Source organism: Rutilus rutilus (genome assembly GCF_951802725.1).
Source record: "Rutilus rutilus genome assembly, chromosome: 13".
Lineage (NCBI taxonomy): Eukaryota > Metazoa > Chordata > Actinopteri > Cypriniformes > Leuciscidae > Rutilus > Rutilus rutilus.
Window position 1 is genome coordinate 38,292,495 of NC_140218.1, and position 11,960 is coordinate 38,304,454.

An 11,960-nucleotide genomic window follows, 5' to 3' on the forward strand; every position below is an offset into this window, starting at 1 on the left:
CTGCAACATATATCTATACATATATTTGACTTATCTGAGAACACAATATAGATAAGTCAAATTTATCTATATTGTAAATTTGACTTTTTTGAGAATATTGTAAATTTGACTTTTTTGAGATATTTGACTTATCTGAGAACACAATATATGACTGCAACATATATCTATACATATATTTGACTTATCTGAGAACACAATATATGCCTGCAACATATATGAACATTTATGTGTCCAAACATGTGAAGAAAATATTTGAGTTCATCCATATATGATACCATATATCTGCATATATTACAGTATAGTATTGGTTTCTCGCATATATGGACAACATTAATTATAAATATGTGACATACATATTTGTTTTCAACATATTTAATAAATGTATGTAAACATACACTGTAACCCTTTACTGTAAATTTACAACGAATTTCTTACAGAATTGTACTGTATATCCATAATACAGTATTAAGATGTATCTTTTACAGAACAGCTGTAAATATACAGCACATTTCTGTTTTCGTCCTGATAAATTCGTTACCATCATACTGACTGAAAAGTCATTGCATTGTGGGATTGATTTCTTTCGCGCTCAATTCAGTTCAAATGTGACGCGTCATGCGAGCAGCAGCAGACAGGCAGCTACAACAGGCAAACTCGTTTTGTCAGCGGGATTCACTGAACATTATAATCATTCCTGTTATCAAGATAAACAATGTCTGCGAATCTGAAAGCAATTTTAAAGCTTTTTTGAGGTTCGGTTCGTGTTTCAAACATTAGTTGCCTGTGACGCAGCAGAAAATGGACGACGTTAACGGTAGCAGTTACCTGAAGACGGATGGAAGAATTTGTCATTGAATAATCTAACCTGCGCGTGACGATAAGTGGGATTTAGAGTTTGAGAAGATGGAGAATTGTTCAACTGAGTGATACGGTAAGCCAATATCTATTTTTTTTTTTTTTTTTTTTTTTTTTTTTTTTGGCGTTTCTACATTGTTTTCACGTATTTGGTTTGATTTTGCGAACGCGGTTTAACGTGGCCGCGCAAGCAATTCACTGACTCTGTTCCACCTGTTTACCAAGTAACATTAACTTAAACATTTCATATAATAGGCAACCTGTACCATGCTATTTGCATGACATGCATTTGATATATATTTTTTTCGTTTTAGGCTTTGTAATCTGATGGCCATTGTTAATGTAAGTGCTTTTAAGTAGTGTTAGAGTTATAGTCTATGTGTTAAAAAAAAAAAAATGCTGTCAAATTCTGTCAGTTCTGTGATCGTGCGTTTGAATCGTTGTCAGAATTTTGCTAGCACATGAAAATCCATGTTCCTAATGCTGTTTTCAAATGTAGTAGGCCTATTCCTGATTGCCATCCCATGGTCCTACAACTACTCCCTAATTCAAAGAAGTTAGACGGTGTTATCCTTAAAGCAGATAAGTAGAGATTATTCAGCAAATCTCATTAATTTGTAATATGTTTATTATGTTTTGGTTCTGTTGATCAAGGTTGTGCTGTCCTTTTTAAAAATTGTTTCAGGAATTTGCATCGCTGATGTCCAGCAATCTACATTTGCCAGAAAGTCCACAACTTATTTCCTGGTATGTAAACATTAAAGGGGTAGATGAAACCTAAAATGAAAAGCCATCATTTACTCACCCCACTGCAAAATATGTTTTTCTTAATTAGTGTTTTTATTTTGTTTCCAGTCCAGATATCTACAATTCTTACATGAAGAAGCATTTAATAGACACGTAAAAATTGTCTTGTTTTCTTAAAGAATAAGTCAAAATTAAGTGAGTTTATGCTTAAAACAAACAAAATTATATGCCAGTGCATTTTAGCATTCTAACCAATTTAAATTTTTAGTTGAAAAATGTAATTCATAGAACTATGAATAGACAACTACATCGAACCACAGTGGAATCCACAGTAGTTATTTTAATTATTAATATTATTTATTTATTCTTTATTTTTTTTTATTCCATTACAGGTCAATCTCTAAGCAACCAGTGCTGGATATTAAGTTTGGAAGGTCAAGGTGTGTGTGAAGGATCACAGCCTCTTCATCACTGGCCTGGCAGCGCTGTTTGCCTCCTCCTATAACTTCAGCTTGCAGTACAGGAAGAGGCAGCACCTTGAGTTTGTTCAGAGGTTAGTCATTGGCATATTTGCCATTCATATATATATATATATATATATATATATATATATATATACCGTATTTTCCGCACTATAAGGCGCACCGGATTATAAGGCGCACCTTCAATGAATGGCCTATTTTAGAACTGTTTTCATATATAGGGCGCACCGGATTATAAGGCGCATAGAATAGAAGATACTGCAGTCAAACGTTTGACTGGGTTTGCGTTATGCAGTGGTCACCAACCTTTTCAAGCCTAAGATCACACCCAAAGTCCAAATGTAAACCAAGATACCTTGTTTATACTCGACGCGTCCGCATGAGCGCGAAGTTAATAAAAAAAATATATATATCCGTCTGCTCGGGCAGATTCGGCTTAACAGCGCGCGCGCCTCTGAATCCGAAGATGCATGACTTTGAGCCGAATCTGCCCGAGCAGACGGATATTAGTAGTATATCTCATCACACCGGCACCCAGTTTGCGCGTCTAAATCAGTTATATGGTCTGGTGTTCAGTCTAAAACAAAACAGTTGCGTCAAGTATAAATGCCTCGTCTGTTTGGGGAGTTGCGCGCGCAGTCAGCGGAGGCTCGCGCTCCGGTGTCAGGCGAAAGTATAAACAAGGTTTAAGTCAGCGGTTGTTTAACAGACGTTAACATAAGGCGCCAGATCCATATATAAGGCGCTCCGGATTATAAGGCGCACTGTCGTTTTTTGAAAAAATTAAAGGCTTTTAAGTGCGCCTTATAGTGCGGAAAATACGGTGTATATATATATATACATATATTAGACTGAATTGTGTCACTAACCTTGACTTGACAGTATTTATTATGTTGACTACTGGTATGAACAATATGGCCCTGGTTTCCATACAGGGCTTAGCTTAAGACAGGTCTAGGCCTTAATAAAATTAGAGTATTTAAGCAGATTTTATAATAATGTATCATAAAAAAAAAAAAAACATGTGGTGTGCATCTTGAGATAAAACAGTGGCAGTCATATATTTTAAGATATGTCAGTGCAAGTTGTTTTCAGTTGAAGGATTAGTGAAAATTCTGTCATTAATTACTCACCCTCATGTCGTTCCAAACCTGTAAGACCTTCGTTCATCTTCAGAACACAAATTAAGATATTTTTGATGAAATCTGAGAGTTTTCTGAACCACCCATAGACAGCAACGTCTTTGCAACTTTTAAGGCCCAGAAAGCTAGTAAAAACATTGTTTAAATAATCCATGTAACTAGTGCAACCTTAAAGGAGAACTCCGGTCAATTTTAACATTGAGCTCATTTTTTTGTAAATTTGGAGTGCTGTCAGTACAGAGAACAACGACAAAAAATCGGTGTTGCCTACACTGCATAGAATATGAAAACTGACCACTGCATAGAATATGAAAAATATGAATATCTTTGTCAGTCAGCTGTCAACAGGCCTAAACAAGCCATGGCACCAAGCACAGAAACACAATCAGTAAAATGTTATCTAATTATTATTAGGGATGTCCCGATCCGATCCACGGCATCGGTATCGTGCCGATACTGGCCCAAAACGCTAGATCGGATATCGGAGGGGAGAAAAAAAATTATCCGATACCTATGATCCGATACCCATTAGGGGTGGAACGGTACGTACACAGAGAATACACGGTATAAAAATAAATAAATCTCGCGTGCACATTAATTAATGTAATACGGAACTAACGTTACTGTTAGATAAGCGCATATGCGGGTTCTTTAGGGACACCTAATCTGTAGCCCACCTTAGCTCTGAACGCGCGTCTATATCGCTTCAAACTTATACGCGCGCGGCGCGTCCTATTCGCTTTGGACGCGCGAATGGATTCAAACTGTTCAAGCATCGAACTAGACGCGATAGACGCAAATTTGCCGCTCTATTCGCGTTTGGCGTGAACGCAGCAAAATGAACAGGCTGCGATGTCAAGATTGCAATGCTGGAGTGTGTGTGTGTGTGTGTGTGTCAGAGAGAGAGAGAGGCACGGGCGCGATCGAACAGTGGAAACATAAAAACCTACTCCGTCATTTTCATACAGGACATCATTAAAACTGCAAAAAGTGTTTAGACTACTTATACAGTATTTGTGTAAAACACAACATTGTGCTTTTGTCAAACTGTAAACTCTTGTCAAACTGTAACTGTCACACACAGACACACACACACACACACACACACACACACACACACGCTGTTTAAAAGCAAAAATGATCTCATCTTTTGGACATTCATCATTGCATTGGTTTTCATTTCTTGTCCTAAAACAGGGCACTAATCTGTTTATTTTTAAGTTACACATTCTACATTGAATAAAAAAGAAAATCAAATGTGTTTTTAAAAGTAGTAGTATTTTATACAGAAATAAATTTATAATTCAGATGAGAATAAAGTTAAAGTTAATTAAAATTTTAAGGAAACAAATATATTGATCTGAAATATAGCAAATTAATTTTAAATTCATTCAGGTTACCAAACATACCTCAAGGTCTTTTGAATAAAGGGTGGCAGTCTTTCATTATCAGCTGTTGTTGTGGACTATATACTGGAGAAGTATTTGTTCTCCATTTGAGTGAGATGTTTTTATGTGGCTAATTGAGCAAAGTGCTTCCATTATATTTTATTATTATTATTAGTATTAGTTCAAGAATAAAATAAAAATATCGGATTGATATCGGTATCGGAAAATAGCCAAAGCTTCGGTATCGGTATCGGAAGTGAAAAAGTGGTATCGGGACATCCCTAATTATTATCAAGAAAACTTTGAAAATATCGATCGAGACATATTTTGTCAATATTGCACACCCCTAATGCATGGTATTAATTTTGATTTCTTCGGGTCTTAAAAAGCCTTAAATTTTTACTTTAAAAAATGTGCAGAAACCCTGCATCATAATATTTAGGTTGAACCACTGTAGCTATATATTTACCAATGTTTTTACCACTTTTCTGGGCTTTGACAGTTGCAATGATATTGATATCAATGGAAGGACAAAACTATCAGATTTCATCAAAAATATCTTCATTTGTGTCCCGAAGATGAACAAAAGTCTTGAGGGTTAGAAATAATGACAGAATTTAAATTTTTGGGTGCAAACATGCATTTTAGTCTGGTAAATCATGTTGTCATATATGCAATAAACATTGTAAGGCTTGCAATTAAGTTAAATTATTTCTGTCACAAAGGTTTGGGCTAGAGCCCGACCGATATATCGGCAGGCCGATATTAGGCATTTTCCAATCTATCGGTATCGGCATTAAAAACGGCCGATTTAAAAAAAAAAAAAAAAAACGGACGAAACGCATTCAACCATGTCATGAGTGATTGCGTTATATAGTTTGTCGACCAGAGGGCGCTCTACAACATCCTAGTTGACAACACCCATGTATAACGCGCCACATATCCTGCAGTCTCCTGATCCAGCCAAAGTCATGCAGAGAGAACAACGGTTAAGTGAGTTCATGGTAGGGTGACCAGAAGTCCCGAAAAATTCGGGACAGTCCCGAAATCTGAGCTGTTGTCCCAAATCCGGCCTTAATTGTCCCGAAAATTACACTTAAGCAAAATATTGAGTAGATATTGTCTGATGAAATATTAAAAACTGTCCGTGGAGATTGAGTCGCCCTGCAGCCAGCCCCCGCCGGCTGCTCATTGGCTGCGGCATCTTTTTTGTTTCTTTTTTCAAAGATACAGAAAGGCGCGAATTTAGATATGCATTGATAAGCTAATTTTAGAGAGCGCAAGTTGCAGCCGCCGCGAGGACAGTGAATGTGCAGGCAGTCATAAAGGAGTGAGGAAACAGAATTGGTCGCGGCACTGTGTTCAAAAAATACTTCGGCCTAATGTCTGATGTCGGGTTACACAAAGCAAATCATCTACACAATTATTTAGTTTTCTTATTTAATGACGACAATTTAGTTGTAGGCTAATAATAATGTTGGCATAAGGCTTATTTGCGTTCGCTATAGCCTGAAAGGTCTGATTTACGCACTGTAACAACAGTGATTTTTTTTTTTTTACAATTTGAGACGCGGAGCGAGAGAGAGAGAGAGAGAGAGAGGTGCGAGACGCAGAGAGAGAGAGAAAGAGAGAGGTGCGCGCGTGAGAGAGAGAGAGAGAGAGAGAGAGAGAGAGAGAGAGAGAGAGAGAGAGAGAGAGAGAGAGAGAGAGAGATGCGCGCGTGACGCAGAACGAGCGAGAGAGAGAGGGGTGCACGCGCGAGACGCAGAGAGAGAGAGAGAGAGAGAGAGAGAGATTGTTGTTGTTATTTATCAGAACTTAACAGAATTTGTCTAAAAAAAGTTATATTTATGAACCAAGTCTTTTAAAACTGGTAACTTTGATTTGGTTGTTGTTGTTGTTTTTTTGTTCAAAGGACTTTACGTTTCATATCTTAAGTTTGTATTTATACAGCCCACATACATAGAACAGGCAGATATTTTGAATGTTGTGTAAGTGCAGTTTATAGGAAATGGGTCTAATATCCAGTTTATTTTCAAAATCTAAATATCGGCTTATAAATCGGCTCTTTTCGAGTTAATATCGGCATCGGCCCCCAAAAATCCATATCGGTCGGGCTCTAGTTTGGGCTGGATTCTGGCAGTGTGTGCTCTATATAAACGGAGAGTCTAAAGACTGCCTTTCCACTGATACTCTGATGGCACCGGATGAGGGGATGATATTGTTAATGAGCTGGGTGATGAGTAGACAAAAGTTGTAGAATAAAACTTTAAATCTGGCAACCCCACTTCCAAAAATGTAGTTAGTTGACAGTGCGCATGTAAACAGACACATTGAGTTGATGTATTTTACCAGGGCAGAACAAATATCAGTTATTGATCACAACATCCTACATTGCATTTTTTTTTTATGTTGTTCAGTTTTAGACAGCTTTTGTGCTGTCTCTCTTTGTCAAAATATATACCTTCAGTTAATAATATTTAATTGTTGTTTTTTTCTGCCTTTTAGACGCTTTCTTGACATCAATCCTGAACGTGGATCAAAAACAAAGAAAGGACAAGTAACTTCAAAGAAAACTGGCCAAGTTGTGCAAAACAAGAACACCACTGTAAAGGCCTCATTATACTTCTGCGTCGGACCTACGCCGGAGCCTATACGCCGTAGGCAACGTGTTGGTTTTAATTTATACTTCTGTGTCGTTGTCCGCGTTGACGCGTACCTAGGGAGCGTGTGAAACCCCGAGGGAGGGGTTCTGGCAGACCAATCACAGCGCTTGTGTCCGCGTAGAATTGACGCGTTGTTACATTTTTGGAGAGGTGCACGTCAGGGTACGTCGTAGGGTACGCGCGCTACACACAGCCTACGACGTAGCTACGGCGGCAGTTCGACGCAGAAGTATAAAACAGGCTTAAGCCTACAGGTGTCCTCACTTCTGCGAAACCTTGCAGACTTTGAATGGGATTTCGTTTGCACTTTTATGGACTTCAAAAAAGAAACAGCATTTCACTGTCGTTATAAAGCTTGGAAGAGCCAGGACATTTTTTAATAGAACTCTGATTGTATTCGTCTGAAGGAAGAATGTCAGATACACCTAGGATGACTTGAGGGTGAGTAAATCATGTGCTAATTTAAATTTTTGGGTGAACTATTCCTTTAATTAAGTGCTAACTGTTACCTGTTTGTTGTTAAGTGTTAAAATTGCATTTTATGTTTAAAAAGTAATTCAGCCAACATGTTCACAGAAGGCAGTTTAACTAAATAAATGTTTTAAAACCCAGAAAATGTTGTTTTCTTTTTCCTAGTGTGACTACTCTTATGAAACCTTAAAGTATAATATTTTAATTATGTAATAATAAAAGCAGTATTCCCTGTAAAAATACAATTTATTGCTGTCGACAAGTTTAATAATGTAAAATGTGATATATACTGTATTTGGTAATTACAGTGGAGTACTGTAAATGCTGTTTACTGTAGTAGTGTTGTAAAAATACAGTATGTGGATGGCAACCCAGCTGCCAGTATTTAACTGTAAATTTACAGTGAAAAGTTTTACAGTGTACATGCATGTGATACTGATGCATTTTTAAAGCTGTGGCATATGGTTATGGTACTTTGTGGATGTATTTGTCAAAAATGACAAAGAAATACTATATTTGGTATTACTATAATAAAATACTATATTTGACAAAATACACAATAGACAAAATCTCCAACTATAGGCATTTAATTTCAAGGCATTCAGATATAAGATTTGTATCCCTAATATATGTTAAAGTATGTACTATAGAAATAAGTACATATATGCATGTATAAATATATGTGTCATATATGCATGTATACATATATGCGTCATATATGCATGTATACACATATGTGTCATATATGCATGTATACACATATGTGTCATATATGCATGTATACACATATGTGTCATATATGCATGTATACATATATGCGTCATATATGCATGTATACATATATGCGTCATATATGCATGTATACATATATGCGTCATATATGCATGTATACATATATGCGTCATATATGCATGTATACACATATGTGTCATATATGCATGTATACATATATACGTCATATATGCATGTAAACATATATGCGTCTTACATATATTTCACATTTATGTGCATATACGGGAAAATATATGGCACTTACATGAAAACGGCCATTTTTGATATATTTTGAAATATATGTTTCATATATGTATATGTGTTTTACATATATGAATTTTGCATATATTCTCATATATGCAGCAGACATACATGGGCACTAACATTATATATGTAATTTACATATATTGACATATATTACATTTCTGTATGGGTCGACCCGGTATTGCAGTACTTCTGGGAGCGGTGCACCCCCCTCTTAAAGTGTTCAATGAAAGAAATGTTTTAGTCTTGGGTGACAGCAGATGTTCATGGAAGTAGTGTATATTGCTGTGTCGTAGGTGATCATGTGCAATACTGGTAAAGGTAGAGTGGTGGTGTGCAAAAAAAGAAGAAGAAGAAGAAGAAGAAGAAACTCTGTTCTTATCAGTTTAATATATCTGATTCGTCCACTCTCCGGGCGGGGACTGCGTATTAAATCGATTTTTGGCTCATGGAGCCGGAGCATGAAGAAAAAGAAAAGAAGAAGCCCCCCGTCACTGCACATTTTTGATGTCTCTCTTATCTCTTGGAGTCTTTTACTAACGAGCTGATGAGTTGAATCAGGTGTGTGTTCGATTGTCCGACCGTTGGTGAGGATTGCGAAGAGGGACAGGGTGCCCCTGACTGGAGGCCTGGGAATTCATACTTACCTGGCAGGGGAGACACCATGATCAGGAAGGTGGTTCACCCAGGGCGAGGCTCGGCCATTGCACTCCGGTTGTGCTGACCCCTGCGAATTCCCCAAATGTGGGAATCTCGACTGCATAATTTATGGTAGTGGGGGACTGCGTTCGCGCTCTCCCCTGGACACACACTGGTCAAAAGAGCAGATGGTTAAAGCTCCACTTATTTTGTTTTTTTTTCCTCCTCCTTCTTCTGATGGTTAAGGAAACCTAGGAAGTGTGGTTGATCGAGAGATAGAAAGCAGGCCTGTTTGTTTGTTCTTTTCGTTCTTCAAATAATCTCCAATATTTAACGAACGCTTTGATTGACAGCAGTGGTCCAAAGTTGTTCAGAATGAGGAGTTCTATCACGTGGTAGGAAAAATCACGTGATACACAGTCGTCTATGGCCGTATTCAAGGTGTTGTTTTTACTGTTTACAGCGCCACCAAGTGGCCAGTCGCCACATCCCTTTTCACGTGACCACGGGCTGAGCCCGTACACAGGTGTACCGACTTGGGTGCAACTGTCTCTTTGCCGTCGGAGAGTTATAGCCCTTTAAGTAAAGCCCGCCTCGCCCACTGCCAACGTTTTGGCGTCCCGTCGCCAACGTGAATCGAAATTCCCACTGTTTTTCCGGTCACTGTTGGCAGTCAGACTCCAGAGAATCTTTCTGCACTGGTTTGGGTCAGATTGGGCAAACAACCCAGGACTACTGTGCAAAAGTAGGTTTTTCAGAAAATCCCAAATACCCGAAAATCTCGCCAGCGCGACCCTCCAATCCGAGGCGTGCGTCTCGTTCGGCCCGAGCCAAGGATTCCGGTGATGTAAGACACTTGGGTCTGCGACCGACGGTTTAGGAGTTACGAGCCATTTCCTGCTTTTGAACGATGATGATCCAAAATCCCAGGTTGCACTCCAAAGTGTCGTGTTGTGCACTCTGTTGTGATTCCATTTTCGGTGAGCTTGTTTGTTGGCGACCTTAGGCCCTCTCGCCGCGGCCCAGGTGGGCGTGGCCTTTGCCGGCTCCCCCGCCTCGGCGTCATTGCGGCATCGCTTCTCGGCCTTTTGGCTAAGATCAAGTGTAGTATCTGTTCTTATCAGTTTAATATCTGATACGTGCCCTACCCGGGCACCATATATTAAATTGATTTTTGGAACTGGGAGATGGAATAGGGGCTTGCTCCGTCCACTCCACGCATCGACCCGGTATTGCAGTACTTCTGGGAGCGGTGCACCCCCCTCTTAAAGTGTTCAATGAAAGAAATGTTTTAGTCTTGGGTGACAGCAGATGTTCATGGAAGTAGTGTATATTGCTGTGTCGTAGGTGATCATGTGCAATACTGGTAAAGGTAGAGTGGTGGTGTGCAAAAAAAGAAGAAGAAGAAGAAGAAGAAGAAACTCTGTTCTTATCAGTTTAATATATCTGATTCGTCCACTCTCCGGGCGGGGACTGCGTATTAAATCGATTTTTGGCTCATGGAGCCGGAGCATGAAGAAAAAGAAAAGAAGAAGCCCCCCGTCACTGCACATTTTTGATGTCTCTCTTATCTCTTGGAGTCTTTTACTAACGAGCTGATGAGTTGAATCAGGTGTGTGTTCGATTGTCCGACCGTTGGTGAGGATTGCGAAGAGGGACAGGGTGCCCCTGACTGGAGGCCTGGGAATTCATACTTACCTGGCAGGGGAGACACCATGATCAGGAAGGTGGTTCACCCAGGGCGAGGCTCGGCCATTGCACTCCGGTTGTGCTGACCCCTGCGAATTCCCCAAATGTGGGAATCTCGACTGCATAATTTATGGTAGTGGGGGACTGCGTTCGCGCTCTCCCCTGGACACACACTGGTCAAAAGAGCAGATGGTTAAAGCTCCACTTATTTTGTTTTTTTTTCCTCCTCCTTCTTCTGATGGTTAAGGAAACCTAGGAAGTGTGGTTGATCGAGAGATAGAAAGCAGGCCTGTTTGTTTGTTCTTTTCGTTCTTCAAATAATCTCCAATATTTAACGAACGCTTTGATTGACAGCAGTGGTCCAAAGTTGTTCAGAATGAGGAGTTCTATCACGTGGTAGGAAAAATCACGTGATACACAGTCGTCTATGGCCGTATTCAAGGTGTTGTTTTTACTGTTTACAGCGCCACCAAGTGGCCAGTCGCCACATCCCTTTTCACGTGACCACGGGCTGAGCCCGTACACAGGTGTACCGACTTGGGTGCAACTGTCTCTTTGCCGTCGGAGAGTTATAGCCCTTTAAGTAAAGCCCGCCTCGCCCACTGCCAACGTTTTGGCGTCCCGTCGCCAACGTGAATCGAAATTCCCACTGTTTTTCCGGTCACTGTTGGCAGTCAGACTCCAGAGAATCTTTCTGCACTGGTTTGGGTCAGATTGGGCAAACAACCCAGGACTACTGTGCAAAAGTAGGTTTTTCAGAAAATCCCAAATACCCGAAAATCTCGCCAGCGCGACCCTCCGATCCGAGGCGTGCGTCTCGTTCGGCCCGAGCCAAGGATTCCGGTG

At 39.6% G+C, this 11,960-nt stretch overlaps 1 long non-coding RNA gene across 1 annotated transcript; it reads left to right on the forward strand.

Annotated features, from left to right (window-relative positions):
- The first annotated feature begins 460 nt into the window (after positions 1-460).
- Positions 461-7,226, forward strand: LOC311302903. Its single transcript, XR_014629683.1, has 5 exons — positions 461-931; positions 1,170-1,197; positions 1,355-1,602; positions 1,995-2,155; positions 7,123-7,226. It is a non-coding gene; the product is annotated as an uncharacterized lncRNA (long non-coding RNA).
- Positions 7,227-11,960: the final 4,734 nt, after the last annotated feature.